Source organism: Xenopus laevis, chromosome 1L (genome assembly GCF_017654675.1).
Source record: "Xenopus laevis strain J_2021 chromosome 1L, Xenopus_laevis_v10.1, whole genome shotgun sequence".
NCBI lineage: Eukaryota > Metazoa > Chordata > Amphibia > Anura > Pipidae > Xenopus > Xenopus laevis.
The window spans coordinates 173274286-173290178 of NC_054371.1; the positions used below are offsets into that span (position 1 = coordinate 173274286).

General features: G+C 38.0%; 1 pseudogene; it reads right to left on the reverse strand.

Annotated features, from left to right (window-relative positions):
• Positions 1-1031: 1031 nt before the first annotated feature.
• LOC121400935 overlaps positions 1032-15893 on the reverse strand; it is a 71606-nt pseudogene continuing 56744 nt past the window's right edge.

The window sequence follows — 15893 nt, forward strand, 5'->3', positions numbered from 1 at the left end:
ATTTTCTGCATTTATATGGCATAATTTTTCTGGCCTCTGTGCTTCAGTGGCTGCAACCAAAAAAATTTATATTTTCAGCATTTATATGGCATAATTTTTCTGGCAACTGTGCTTCAGTGGCTGCGACCAAAAAAATGCATATTTTCTGCATTTATATGGCATAATTTTTCTGGCCTCTGTGCTTCAGTGGCTGCAACCAAAAAAATTTATATTTTCAGCATTTATATGGCATAATTTTTCTGGCAACTGTGCTTCAGTGGCTGCGTCCAAAAAAACTGGGCAAACAATGTCTACAAGGTCAACGTATGGCGAAAAATTACTATTTTCAGCATTTATATGGCATATTTTTTCTGGCAACTGTGCTTCAGTGGCTGCGTCCAAAAAAACTGGGCAAACAATGCCTACAAGGTCAACGTATGGCAGTTGTTTAAAGAGAACAGTAGATTACTAGCCAGCAAAGCTACCTAAGCTAAAATGTCCCTCAAATCCCTGCAGACTTCTGTCCCTCCAATACAGAGCAGTATCAAGCAGATTACTAGCCAGCAAGCTTACTATCATCTGTCCCTGAAATCACTAACAGCTCTCCCCCTACACTATCTCTTCCAAGCACACACAGGCAGATTTTTCAGATACATTTTTGCCCTTGATCCCCCTCTGGCATGCCACTGTCCAGGTCGTTGCACCCTTTAAACAACTTTAAAATCATTTTTCTGGCCAGAAATGTCTTTTCTAGATGTTAAAGTTCGCCTTCCCATTGAAGTCTATGGGGTTCGCGAACCGTTCGCGAACCGCTCGCATTTTTGCGCAAGTTCGCGAATATGTTCGCGAACTTTTTTTCCGACGTTTGCTACATCCCTATTACTAAGTTGCTCTTAGAAAAGATTCCTATGCTGATGGAAAAAACTGTTATTTTGCACTTATATACATTTGAACTAGTTTGTTTTATAAAATATATCAAGTCTTATCTGAATGCCTTATTTGTTGCCATTTTTATTCTTAACATGGAGGGCAAAATGTAATCCACAATCTTCTTAGTCCGTTTGCTCCAGCGGGGAGCATAGGGCCTCAACGACACTCCTCCAACGAACTCGGTTCGCAGCGGTCTTCTTCAGCTGAGCCCATGTCCATCCGGCTGCCTTCATTTCAGCCTCCATGCACCTCCTCCATGTCTGTCTTGGCCGGCCAACTTTTCTTTTCCCTTGTGGGTTCCACTCAAGGGCTTGCCTTGTGATGTTGTCAGAACTCTTTCTGAGGGTGTGGCCTATCCAGCCCCACTTTCTTCTTCTGATTTCTCGGTCGATGGGGATATGTTTTCTCTGGCCATCTGATGTGCAGGATGTGTCGTAGGCAGCGGTTGATGAAGGTTTGGAGCTTACTTGTGGTTGTCATGGTCAGTCTCCAGGTTTCCGAACCATAAAGCAAGACTGCTTTCACATTGGTGTTAAAAATACGAATTTTGGTTTGTTGTGAAAGGGTAGTGGAGTTCCAGATGGGACGTAAGGTGTTGAATGCATGCCTGGCTTTGTTGATACGGCTCCTGATGTCCTCATCTGCTCCTCCATCCTTGCTTACTACGCTGCCCAGGTAGACAAACTTGTCCACGTCCTTAATGTCAACTCCATGCAGCTAGATTTGGTCTTGCTGCTGGTTGTTAATCCTCATGGTTTCTGTTTTGTTAGTGTTGATCTTGACGCCAGTTTTTGCTGCTTGCTCTGATAGACGTGTGAGTTTCTGCTGTGCATCTTGTTGTCTGTGCGACAGGAGGCTGACATCATCTGCAAAGTCTAGGTCCTCCAAGATTTTAGTGAAGGACCAGCGGATTCCTGTGTTGCCATTTTGTGTAGAACTCTTCATAATCCAGTCTACTACCAGCAGGAAGATAGTTGGTGACAACATGCAGCCTTGTCTCACCCCCACCGCACTTCAAAAGGCTCTGTCATTTTTCCTTTATGCACATCCAGGCATGTGGAGTTGTTGTAAAGTTGTTTGATAATGGAGATGAATTTTGGTGGTATCCCATAATGTGACATAAGTTTCCAGACGACCTCTCTATCTACACTATCAAAGGCCTTCTCAAAGTCTACAAAGATTGAATCCACAATCTAGGTCCATTTATTTATACACGGTCAAATGTATTATCTTTTTTGTGTTCCTTAAATCATATCCCTTTTCATGCATGCTGACATTAGAATTATGTTTTACCTTCAATTGTCAATGCTTATAGATATGTATTTACCATCAGGTGAGTAGGTATGGCAAATGTTAAGTACAGGCCGTCCTCAAACCAGTGAAATTGGCATGCATTACCAATGTAGGGGACTGGTAAATTAGTTCCCCAGTATTATTTAGCAGGCAGTCCCCTAGAGTTATAGCCACCTAACTTGTCCTAAAATACAGTTAGGAGGGGTAACTGTTTCCTATTTCTGCTTTAAGCTATGCCCCTTGTTGTTTCTCACAGTGACCAGTAGATGGCACTGTGGCAAAGTATAAAACCCTTTGAAGCCATGCTTTCAGGGCCCATTTTGTATTAATCCTGGTCTGAGCAGGCAGACAGGACCCCTGTGGAACCTAAACCTGAATAGGGTTTAGTCATTATAGGTTATCTCCTTAATAGGTCACTCTAGGAGTGACAGATAGTTAGTTTATTTAGTTGAGCAGCTGAGGCTCTTCCAAGGATTATAACTGGGATTAAGATCCCGGGTACTAATTGCCCAGAGTAGGGACTAAGTGTACAGACCTAGGGTAGAGTTGCCTCTCAGGTTCCACTTAGGGAAAAGGCTGAAAGCTGGGTGTACCTCCTCAAGGCTGCATACATTGTCTCCTATCTCTGAGTGGACAGATACTGACCAAAGGTGTTGTGAGTAAATGCCTATTAACTGTTGATATATGATCCTGTCTGTTTCTATGAATGTACACTCCATATAGGATTGTATGTGTTAAATAAATGTGTTCATTGGTTAAGTTATAAGAACCACTGGCACCCAATTATTGCACCCTGAATACCGTTAAAGTTACACTACACCCTGCCTCCACACTGCTGCCAGGGCTTATTCCCTAGGATTTTAAGGTCTCATCTGGTGCATATTTATTGGGAGTGGAGTTTATAGTAGAGTAAGGTGCACTCAATTTACTATAGCGCTACACCAGTATAATCGCAACAGTTCCACACCCATTTTTGCCTAGTGTTGCACCTATTGATCGTTATGAATGTATTCTCTTTTTACCTTCTATTTCTTTGTTTTCTACTACTATATTATTCACTCAATTTCAAATTCAATTATTTAATAATATAATTTTGTGTCGAAGACGAGATATATCTGTTCATTACTGAACTTTCTCTAACAAGATGTTAATATTTAGAATCATAATAAAATGTTTCAACTTTATTATATATTTCTAAAAATTTATGATTGCCCTAATGCCACAACCTATCCTTTGTTGTTCTAATGAGATGGAGTGTTCAAAAAACAAACCTTTGTTGTATAATTGCACAAACAATATTAAAATAGATGAGATATGACACCAGATAAATGTAAAATAATTTCAGAGGCAGTAGCGTCAGTATAGTCTACGTATACGTATAGTATAGTATAGTATAGGACTTTTCTGCCTGCCTGACTCTACTTCAAATAAAAATACAAGGTAATTTGACAAACACATATTTAAACATAGGCATTAAATTGCAACAGTGCAGTTGCTCATAGAAACCAATGTATTGAGCAGACTACTTTCAGTTAGAAAACAAAAGTGCAATTAAGCACCTGTAAATCAGCCCTAGTATCTTGTAAAATTATTACTTTCCACTAATAGATTGCTGTATACCTCAAACACAGCAGGTCGCTCATTGGAGGAAGCCAGTCGACGAAACGCGTCAGCGCGTGGAAGCGGCAGCTGGAGGCAAGTGCGCTGAATTGTAAAAGATGCTAAAGAACTTGGTACAACACATGGACATGCTGCATTGCTTTTAAAGTGATTTTACTGGAGAAACGTTTGATACAAGAACATTTTAAGCAAATTGGAACCCTTATTACTATCGAGTATAATTGATACCACCTGTTTAAAACTAGGATTGTATGGTTAAAAGCAAAGCAATTGGTGGTGCACAATAATTGATGTAATTGTGAGCTCTTGGGTGTAAATAAGCACACAAAAAACTAAGTATATGTACAATAATTGTATTATCTGTTCTTTCCCCTCAATAACCTGTGGTCTTTGAGTTATACATCAATCTATTTGTGGAAAGTATCTTTTTGAGGGAGGAGGAGAGCCGGATTGGGGAGACACCATCCGTTTTTGAGAATTAACCATTTGTAATTGTAAAATTATTAATTCCCTTAATTAGTTCTCTCACTTTACTAAAATGGAAATCCTACATTGAAATTGTCTTGTCTTTGATATTTATATGTCAAAACATTGAAATTGAGATTTAATTTGTAAAGTGAAATTGTATATTAGAAAACAAAAGATTTATTTTGCTGGTTGCAAAAGTATAAAGCCACCTTTTTCAGCAATGACAGATTTAAGTTACATAGTTAAATTGAGTTGAAAAAAGACAAAGTCCATCAAGTTCAACCCCTCTAAATAAAAACCTAGCATCCATACACACACCCCTCCCTACTCTCAGATAAATTCTATATACCCATATTTATACTAACTATAGGATTTAGTATCACAATAGCCTTTGATATTATGTCTGTAAAAGAAATCATCCAAGTCACTCTTAAAGGCATTAACTGAATCAGCCATCACAACATCACCCGGCAGTGCATTCCACAACCTCACTGTCCTCACTGTAAAGAATCACCTACATTGCTTCAAATTAAAGTTATTTTCTTCTAGTCTGAAGGGGTGGCCTCTGGTACGGTGATCTTCTTTGTTGGTATTTAAGTATTTAAGTATTATTGTTAGGAAGTACTGCTACCTATTCTTCCATGTTTTGGAACATTAACAGACATACTGTACCTATCTTTCCATAATTTATATATTCATACCTTGTTTATAAATAAGGCTTATTAAAGGGATCCTGTCATCGGAAAACATGTTTTTTTTTTCAAAACGCATCAGTTAATAGTGCTACTCCAGCAGAATTCTGCACTGAAATCCATTTCTCAAAAGAGCAAACAGATTTTTTTTATTCAATTTTGAAATCTGACATGGGGCTAGACATTTTGTCAATTTCCCAGCTGCCCCCAGTCATGTGACTTGTGCCTGCACTTTAGGAGAGAAATGCTTTCTGGCAGGCTGCTGTTTTTCCTTCTCAATGTAACTGAATGTGTCTCAGTGGTACATGGGTTTTTACTATTGAGTGTTGTTCTTAGATCTACCAGGCAGCTGTTATCTTGTGTGAGGGAGCTGTTATCTGGTTACCTTCCCATTGTTCTTTTGTTTGGCTGCTGGGGAGGGAAAGGGAGGGGGTGATATCACTCCAACTTGCAGTACAGCAGTAAAGAGTGATTGAAGTTTATTAGAGCACAAGTCACATGACTTGGGGGCAGCTGGGAAATTGACAATATGTCTAGCCCCATGTCAGATTTCAAACATAAAAAAATCTGTTTGCTCTTTTGAGAAATGGATTTCAGTGCAGAATTCTGCTGGAGCGGCACTATTAACTGATTCATTTTGAAAAAAATGTTTTTTTCCCATGACAGTATCCCTTTAAGTATCATTTGTTGTTTATAATACTGTTGCAAACCACAAAATCCATTCAGAAATATTGTGAAGAAATTAAAGACATGGATGGTTGGGGGGATTTAAAGCTTAACCCTTTGTTATTGGGCATAATATATGAATATAGGTAGATTCTAAGACTTTTTCATTTGTGTTTGGAAACAAATTAATATATTTTTTAATCACAAAAAAGTGTATTGCCACTTCAATTAAAACTGGTTTAATTAAATTGGAAAGGCTTAACTGAAGTGAATTCATTGTAAACATTTTAAACTGTAGAATACAAGGTAGAATATTAATACAAAGAAAATATCACTGTCCTTTAAAGTAATATTTATACCCCCTTATACTATATGCATCTCCCAGCAATAGTGATGGGCAAATTTATTCGCCAGGCGCGAATTCGCGGCGAATTTGCGCGATTCGCGTCCAGCGAATAAATTTGCGAAACGCCCGCGAAAATTCGCCAAAAAAATTCGCCGGCGTCAAAAAAAAATTTTTTTCCGAAAAACGGGCGCCAGCGTCAAAAACGCGCCGTTTCGCGAATTTTTCGCCGTTCGCGATTTTTGCGCGAAATTCGCGAATTTTTCGGCGAAACGGCGCAAATTCGCCCATCACTACCCAGCAATGAAAAAGGCCAATAAATAGTATGAGATTTAAGTTCCACTATTTGCAGTATGTTCTTAAACCCTCCCAACTGATTACCTTTGCAAGAGCTTATATATAACTTTCATAGCTTCATAGCTATAGTCAGCATAATGCTTGAAATGTTCAGCAGGCACAATCCACCATGTATTCTGCACTTTGTGCCCAGTGCAGAGATCTGAATAAATCATAAAAATTCAGCATATTTTGCTTGGTGAGTGCCATCTGATTTCTCTTTGTTATTGCTACAATCCACCATGTATTCTGCACTTTGTGCCCTGCCCTGCATCATTCAAATGTGCAAATGGTAATAGTAGAATAGAGCTTCTATAGCAGTGATCCCCAACCAGTGGCTCACCAACCCCTTGGATGTTGTTCCCAGTGGCCTCAAAGAAGATGTTTTTGTTTGAATTCATGGTATGGAGGCAAGTTTTGGTTGCATAAAAGCAGATGTACTGCCAAACAGAGCCTTTTGTAGCTGCCAGTACACATAGGGGCTACCAAATAGCCAATCACAGCCATTATTTGGCACCACTGAGTAACTTTTTTTAAGCTTGAGTTGTTCCCCAATTCTTTTTACATCTGCATTTGACTCACAGATAAAAAAAAAGGTTAGAGACCCCTGATCTACAGTAATTCATCAGAGAAGGGCAAAAGAAAGAGGCTTAATACTTCTGCCTCTGATACTTTTTAACTGCCCACATCAGAGTCATGCAGTCTACAGAAAAACCTGTGTCAAATACTTTGCATTCTGGGGTAAAATATTTGAATTGTTTCTGGTGTTTGCCAGTGCCTTTACCCAGACATGTTTTGCGTGTTTTGCATTTCTACATGGATTTACTTTGTAGAACAACAACACTGGCAGTCGAGCACTCCTAAAGATTCCACAAAGTGCCGCAGAAAGTAAAAAATAAAAAAGTCTTTATTCAAAGCTACATCAAAACAGCCAACATCTCCATCCAACAGATGGAGCACCAGGACAATATTTTTTACTTGGCGAGTGCCTCTACATTTTCGTATTTTGAGTGCCCCCGACTTTGTAGAACACCTAGGGGGTAATGTAATATTGGTCGCTAGCGCAAAAGTAATTTGCAATTTGTTCACAATGGGAATAAATGTTTGCAAACTGAACAATTTTGCCTTTGTGAACACTTTGCACAACACACCACAGTAGGATAGTTATTGCGAATTTTATAGTTTGCTACAGAGTGCAGTGTCTGTAATAAAACTTCTTAATGAAAAAGTTATTTTTGCTCCAAAAGTTTCTCCACCTTCAAGCAGGTTTGCAATGCGCAATTAAGATATGCAATAAAAGCCCACTGAAGAATATTACATTGCGACATGTGAATTTTTTTTTTATATTTAATAAATACATAATTTAATAAATAAATATAATATGAATAAAAATGTAAATAAAAAATTGTTCTATTTGCGAATGCTATTACATTTCCCCCATAGAGCTAGAAGAAAGGCAGTTTGATATGGAATTGTAATGATTTAAATCCATAGTCTTTGAACCAGAATGCAATCCACATACCTTCTTTAATCTTAGATAGGAATACTGTACATATTTGCTCCTGTGAAGTTGAATTGCCAGATGTCATTCTAGGTTTGGCAACTTTTTGGGGCCCATTAATTAAACCTTGATTGTTGCTGGATGAGTTTTTTAGGGTGGAAACTTGAATTTTTCATAAAAAATTAAAAACTCGATTATTTAGAGATATATTATACTGCAAAGCTGCTAAAATTTAAATCCGAAGATACATCTCAAACCTGTCATGGTTATGTAGAAGTCAATGCCAGATGTCTCTGAAATTGTTTCTTGCACTGGATAATCTGATAAAGTCTGTGATTTTGTCTGATAATCCGATAAAGTCGAGCTTTCACGGCGACAATTCGATAAAGTCGAGTTTCCGGTGTGTTAATTGCACAATATGAATTGACGTTCGATTTTCTCTCACTTTTTCAATCTGAATTTTTCGAGAAAAACTATTGATAAATGAGTTCAATTCATGGAATGAAGTTTGGTTGACTTTGTTTTAATAAAAAAATTAGTTAATAGGAGTTTTAGTAAAAAAAAGCCCTAAGCATCATTGATTCCTTGATAAATGTTCCCTCTTTACGAGTAGAGAGAATGTTTTGGAAGTTTGACGGTTAATTTGATTCTAGAGTTGTTCACATCGTAACTTAAAAGTGAAGCATTTAATATTGTACTCCCTTTCCTTTTGAAATACCTTACTGGAGATTCAATATATTCACCATGATAGGGGAATTAAAGAACTGTTTGATGGAGCACACAGCAGATATAATGTAATTTCTCCCAAAGCTGAGCAAAGACAATGGATGAAACCCATAAATGTTATCTAAAAGGAACTAGTGGCAAAGCATATTATTCGCTGAAATGATCAGTGAAACAATAATGTGCAGAAAGGCTACTATCTTGTCTAATTGGATGTTCTTCCTCTAAGAAAATAAAGGTTATTAAATTAGTTCTGATTGCTGCAGCTATATCACTAATGCCTCAAAACTGCATTGAATTAATCTTAAGAAAATGTGCATTAGCATTGCTTTCTGTCGGTTAATTTTAGTGACACGTATATTATTTAATAAAAAAAATGTTTAGTACAGTATAGAAGTACGCATATGAACAACTTTCAGTGCACACTGGCCTTTACTACATAGACAGAGCCAGATGTCACCCAACACTTGAACTGAGAACATTTCTACTAAGCAAACTGTGCCAGATGTATGCAACTGTATATACTTGCTGCATAATGATTGCAATAATATTTTTTATTGCAGTCAGGTTATACAGCATAGAGCATATTTTCCCTGACCAACTACATGTCATACTTACTAGGATAGCCCCACCACATTGCTTCCATCCACCCCCAATCCAGTGTTTTTTTTTGTCATTCTGCTTCAGTTTTTTGCACCCATTGGAAGCAAGTTGTCTTTTTAGCCTTGCAAAAGCATTAGGGCTACTAAAAAGTACATTACCCCATTTGTGCTTTATCCCCTGGATCAGGTAGGCACTGTGGTGCTATGGCTGATATCCATTTTTTGTCTTTGACCCATGCCTGCTTATAGCATTTCCGGCATCAAGTGCTGGTACCCCCCCCCATAAGTGGCACCTGAAAAGCATTCAGCGATGGTGGCCCCTACATCCCTTATGATTTCTTATACAAATAAGGTATGTAACCCTTATTGTTGATAATGGTATTTGACATGAGGCATGTAATTATGGCATGTTGCAGTATTTTAGGGTTTATGCCACTTGAATGTACTGGAGTTTGCCTTTCAGACTTCCATAGAACTACATCACTAATTGTAATTTGGAGGGTTTCCTTCAGTACAGTATGGTATACAAAAAGCTGTTTTACGGAAATATACTTTTTGACCAGGGTTTCAGTGTTTGCTTTTAGGATGTTCCAGGCTGGATTCCTAGGATAAGGAAGTCGTTTTCCAGTAATTTACAGTCAAAGGAGTGTTTCACTTTCTGTTGGGCAGACTTATTTTTGAAACAGGCCAAATAAATATTTGGTTCTAGACCCAATCTACATGGTATAAAAACTGGAAATAGTAATTTCTCTCTCCTTACATCCATATCATGCATGCATATGTGATAAGTTCTGCAACATGGAGAAAATGTTGTTTTTTGTTATGGCTTCCACGTACATGCCCTTGTATGACAGATTAGTCCTGTGGTTTAAAATCCATGTGGTTAAGTTTATCTTCCCTTTAAGTCAATGATGCAGGTCCAAAAAAAGAGATGTTCCTAGTTCTAACTCTGACCTTCCTCCAGTTCTGTACAGTATTCTGTGTACAGAATACTGTATACAGTATCCATAGGTCATTATTTTTTTCTTTCCTGCTAAGAGCTAAACTGCTTAGGAACATACCTTTAGTCCATGGTTACCATATTATTGCTGTTTTATGAAATATTAGGGTTCATTTAATATGGGCCCAGACAGTAATGCAAGAACACATTTTTAAAAAACCCAGCATGGTGGGCATAGGTGGCCACAAGCCCTTGCTAACGTCCCTCCCAAACACAGGCAACGCTATACAGGTCTCTCTGCTATGTTTTTATTTGCAGAGACCTGCAACAGTTTTATTTTGTGAAGTGCAGGGTGCAAAGTGCAAAAAACATAAAAGGATTGCATTCATCCTTTACACTTTGCATCCTGCTCTGCATATAACAAATGAGCCTTATTGTATTTCCACATCACCTTTAGTTTGTTGTAAGCTGATCTTTGTTAACTTTGTCAATTTTTGCTAAATCCAGCTTTGTTAAATCCAGTTTATTATTCCAAAATAATTTTTGTGCAACACTATCATAACAACCTGTCTGTTCTTCAGAAAGTTTGCATTTTTATTCATAACATAATTTTTTCAAATGCCTTCATTATTTTGCATTTAAATCTATTACAGATTATTTATTTTTCTTTTGAACTCAGTTACTACATTTTAAATATGCAAAACAATAAGGTTTGGTCCCTTGAATATTTTACAAAATATTACTAACATATTCATCTTCTAATATACCTCAAATTTTTCTCTATGCAATTTCTTTCCTCTGTTGAAAAAAGCAATACAAGGAAATATTGTTTTGAATTCACAAATTGCACCATGGAGTGACATGAGTATTTACATGGTAATTGCTATACCTTAAGCATTTCATTATTGACCACTTCCTGTGGCCCCACATCCAATGATGTCACACATAACTTGCACTACATGCTATTTCTCCAGATTCTGTGTCTAAAGGCAGCAATTTCAGCACCTATTTTTAATAATGCCTTCAGAGCTGCCTTGGCGCAAGTCAGTTGCAGCTGTTGATGCAACCTGCTAAGGGATCCCTGGAATTACCAACAGGTTCCAGGGCTCCCTTGAGTCAATACATACACTTGCATGAAAGTAATCAAAGCAAGCATTAATGCTTAAGCATCTTTATGAATACCATCAAAGCATGCTCAGATTTGCATCCGATTGTGTACCTACATACTACACTTAGGGGCAGATTTATCAAAGGTCGAGGTGAATTTTTGAATTAAAAAAATTCGAATTTCGAGCTATTTTTGTGTACCTCGACTAGGGAATAGTCCAAATTCGATTTGAATTTGAAGAAAATTCGAAAATCGAAATTTATCATGTACTTACATACATAGTTACATAGTTACATAGTTAAATTGGGTTGAAAAAAGACAAAGTCCATCAAGTTCAACCCCTCCAAATGAAAACCCAGCATCCATACACACACCCCTCCCTACTTTTAATTAAAATTCTATATACCCATACCTATACTAACTATAGGGTTTAGTATCACAATAGCCTTTGATATTATGTCTGTCCAAAAAATCATCCAAGCCATTCTAAAAGGCATTAACTGAATCAGCCATCACAACATCACCCGGCAGTGCATTCCACAACCTCACTGTCCTGACTGTGAAGAACCCTCTACGTTGCTTCAAATGAAAGTTCTTTTCTTCTAGTCTAAAGGGGTGGTCTCTGGTACGGTGATCCACTTTATGGGTAAAAAGGTCCCCTGCCATTTGTCTATAATGTCCTCTAATATACTTGTAAAGTGTAATCATGTCCCCTCGCAAGCGCCTTTTTTCCAGAGAAAACAACCCCAACCTTGACAGTCTACCCTCATAATTTACGTCTCTGCACTCTCTCCAGCTCATTTATATCCCTCTTAAGGACTGGAGTCCAAAACTGCACTGCATGCTCCAGATGAGGCCTTACCAGGGACCTATAAAGAGGCATAATTATGTTTTCATCCCTTGAGTTAATGCCCTTTTTTATGCAAGACAGAACTTTATTTGCTTTAGTAGTCACAGAATGACACTGCCCAGAATTAGACAACGTGTTATCTACAAAGACCCCTAGATCCTTTTCATTTAAGGAAACTCCCAACACATTGCCATTTAGTGTATAACTTGCATTTATATTATTTTTGCCAAAGTGCATAACCTTGCATTTATCAACGTTGAACCTCATTTTCCAGTTTGCTGCCCAGTTTTCCAGTTTAGACAGATCACTTTGCAAAGTGGCAGCATCCTGCATGGAACCTATAGTTCTGCACAATTTAGTATCATCTGCAAAAATAGAAACAGTACTTTCAATGCCCACCTCCAGGTCATTAATAAACAAGTTGAAAAGCAAGGGACCTAGTACAGAGCCCTGCGGTACTCCACTAACAACACTGGTCCAATTAGAAAATGTTCCATTTACCACCACTCTTTGTAGTCTATCTTTTAGCCAGTTCTCTATCCAGGTACAAATACTATGTTCCAGTCCAACATTCCTTAATTTAACCAGTAACCTTTTGTGTGGCACTGTATCAAATGCTTTAGCAAAGTCTAAGTAAATCACATCCACTGCCATCCCAGAATCGAGGTTTCTACTTACATTCTCGTAAAAAGAAATTAAGTTAGTCTGGCAAGATCTATTACGCATAAAACCATGCTGGCACAAACTCATAGTATTATGATGTGCTATGAAGTCCAGTATCTTATCATTTATTAACCCTTCGAAAAGCTTTCCTAATACTGACGTCAGACTAACTGGCCTATAGTTTTGAGGCTGAGAACGGGATCCTTTTTTGAATAGAGGCACCACATTAGCAATTCGCCAGTCTCTCGGCACTATGCCAGATCTCAATGAATCCTGAAAAATTAAGTAAAGAGGTTTGGCAATCACAGAGCTAAGCTCGCTAATTACCCTGGGATGAATACCATCTGGCCCTGGACCTTTGTTAATCTTAACATGTTCAAGTCTCTTTTGAATTTCATCATGTGTGAACCATGCATCATTAGTTGTATTACTAGAATTGGGAGTGTTAAGAAGGAAACCTTCACTTACTGGTTCTTCATTTGTGTAGACAGATGAAAAATACGAGTTCAGAATCTGCGCTTTTATTTTGTTTTCATCAACCAGCTGACCCCCCTCTGATAGTAAGGGTCCCACCCCTTCCTGCTTCATTTTTTTACTATTGACATATGTCAATATGACTATGTACTGTCTTTTTAAAAATTCAACTTCAACCATTTGCCATCTATAACCTGCTGAATTGCTGTTTTAGCCTATGGGGGACCTCCAAGAACCTATTTGGAGTCAATTTTAGAAAAATCTAAGTTGTTGTTTTTTTTTAAAAAAAAACTTTTTTTGAAAACAAATTTGATCGAATGTTCTATTATTTCGATTCATACAATTCTAATTTGGCCGAATATGGACCTATTCAATTCGGCCAAAAGAACCTTAGTCTTAATTTCAGTTGGTCTTTTTGAATTCAAATTTCGACATTTTTCAAATTCAAAATTCGACCCTTGATAAATCTGCCCCTTATAGTGTAGATAATTGCAATAGTGGTAAACAAGACCTTATGTGTCTTCCGCACATTCCACGTGTCATGATTGGTATCCCAAAACCCAGGACAGATGCCAAGGATCCGGTCTGGCTCACGCTCTACCTATAACAGCCGCCTTTTGCTTTGGGAGGAGCATACTTTGATGCCGCCAGGTCTTAAAACGAACGAACCAGGGAACGAATAAACCGAGAGTTCTGGGCAGGCTAGGGAAGCGTAATGTGCAACTGGAGGAATGGGGATAAGGAAAGCATAGTCGTAGAACAGACTGAGGTCAAACCAATAGGTACAACGCAGTACAAAAGAATAGTTAATAACAGGCTATGGTCATTACAGGCAGTGAATCAGTATAGATCAGGGACAGGCAGGGGTCAAGAACAAGAAATCCGGCAATGAACACACCCAGGAACTATCTCAATAAACCTATGTGGGGCAATGTGAATAGGAATGTGGTACCTTTAAATATTCAAAATCTGTGCCATACACGATGATGTCAACCCTAAAGTGGCACACACCTGAGGATGGAGGAGACTTGTAGTGACGAGGAGGCATCGGGAATGCCCAGGTATCACAACAACACATATGTTTTGAGCATTGCAGTCTGAACCCTACTTTCATATAAAAATAAATCTAAATCTGCCTTGGAAGCAAACCAGGAATGGGATCTGAAATACAGTAACCTGTTATCCAGAAAGTTCAAAATTAGAGTAAGGCCATCTCCCATAGACTCACATGTTGTCATGTTTAAAAATGTCCTTTTACGTAATTATGTAATAATAACTCAGTACCGAGACCTTAATCCCAAGTAAGATATAATTAATCCTTATTGTAGGGAAAACAATCCTATTTGATTTAAATGTTTCAATAATTCCATAAATTATGGATCCCTTACCTGGAAAACTCCAGGTCACAAGCATTCTGGGTAACATATCCCATACATATCTGTACTGCGATAAGCATAGAACTCAGCACTCAGTAATGTGGAAATGTCTTATCACGGCTCTCCTATCCCTGTTTATGAAATGATATTGCTTCTGCACTGTGTTTCTGCATGACAGATTTGGGAATTCTCTCAAAAACCAATTAACTGTGAATTATTTATATTAACAACTGTTCTGTGGCGCATTCTTGCTCTTATCATACACTTAAAATTATCTTTTGAATTTAACACTAGAAGGATGCCAATGTTTGTATTTGTCATCAAATTTAAAAAGGTTCTTAATAAGTGTGAACAGAGAAAGGATCTAGACAAGGCTGTTTCATCCTGTCAGCAACAGAGAATATGATGAGGAGGATATGATTTTGTTCAGGAAAGTTCATTGTGCACTGGCTGTTACAGCTGGCCAAGATATAAGCTGCAGAATATGTGAACACTTTGGTTACACTGAAGTAGGTTCCAGTTACACTCCCTGTATATGACTATATTTGAAATATATGCAGACCATACAGTACATTGTATGAGGTACTTTTGTCACTCTGTATGTAAGACGATTTACCTGCTGTCCCCAGCATGGCAACCATTCATCAGCCATGAGCAGACATTGCATGCATTGTGACACAAATGTGCTCCTATAGTTACTTGTTTATCAAGTTGGTTCCCCTTTTGTCTTTTGACTGTAATTTGGTGATCCTTCTTGTTTATGACTCCTGACTTTGTTTGCTGTCTGACGTTACCTTCTGCCTGATTTTCAACCACAATCCTATTTTTCCTGCTCTGACCTTCAGCCAGTCTGACCTCTTGCTTGCCTGATCCCTATTGCAGTATAATGTTAGAACATTCTCAGGATCCCTATAGTGCTCTACTTGCTTGACAATGAGTGGGGTGCCACTCGAAACGTTGCAATCTTTTTTTGCTGCCATTAGATGAGATAAAATAAAGGCATTTTTATGGAACAATGGAGTGCTGTCTATTGGAAGATTTATATTTCAAAAGTTCCAGAAGAAAGTCACAGATCATACCTCAAAGGAGGATATGGAGGAAAAAAACCAAGAAAAAATAGTAGTGTAGCGTTCTTGGGAATATTTACACCTCAAAGTGATTACACTCACACACTATCAGTGAATAGCTCAAATTGCCAAGAGAAAAGGAATACATACTTCAATCACCATCAAATTAAAGTGCGTTTGTCCTAGATATGAGATAGAGGTTTTAAAGTTTTTAAAAATGTTAGAAGGTAGGGGGATACCCACACGGCCTGTGTCCCCGTTT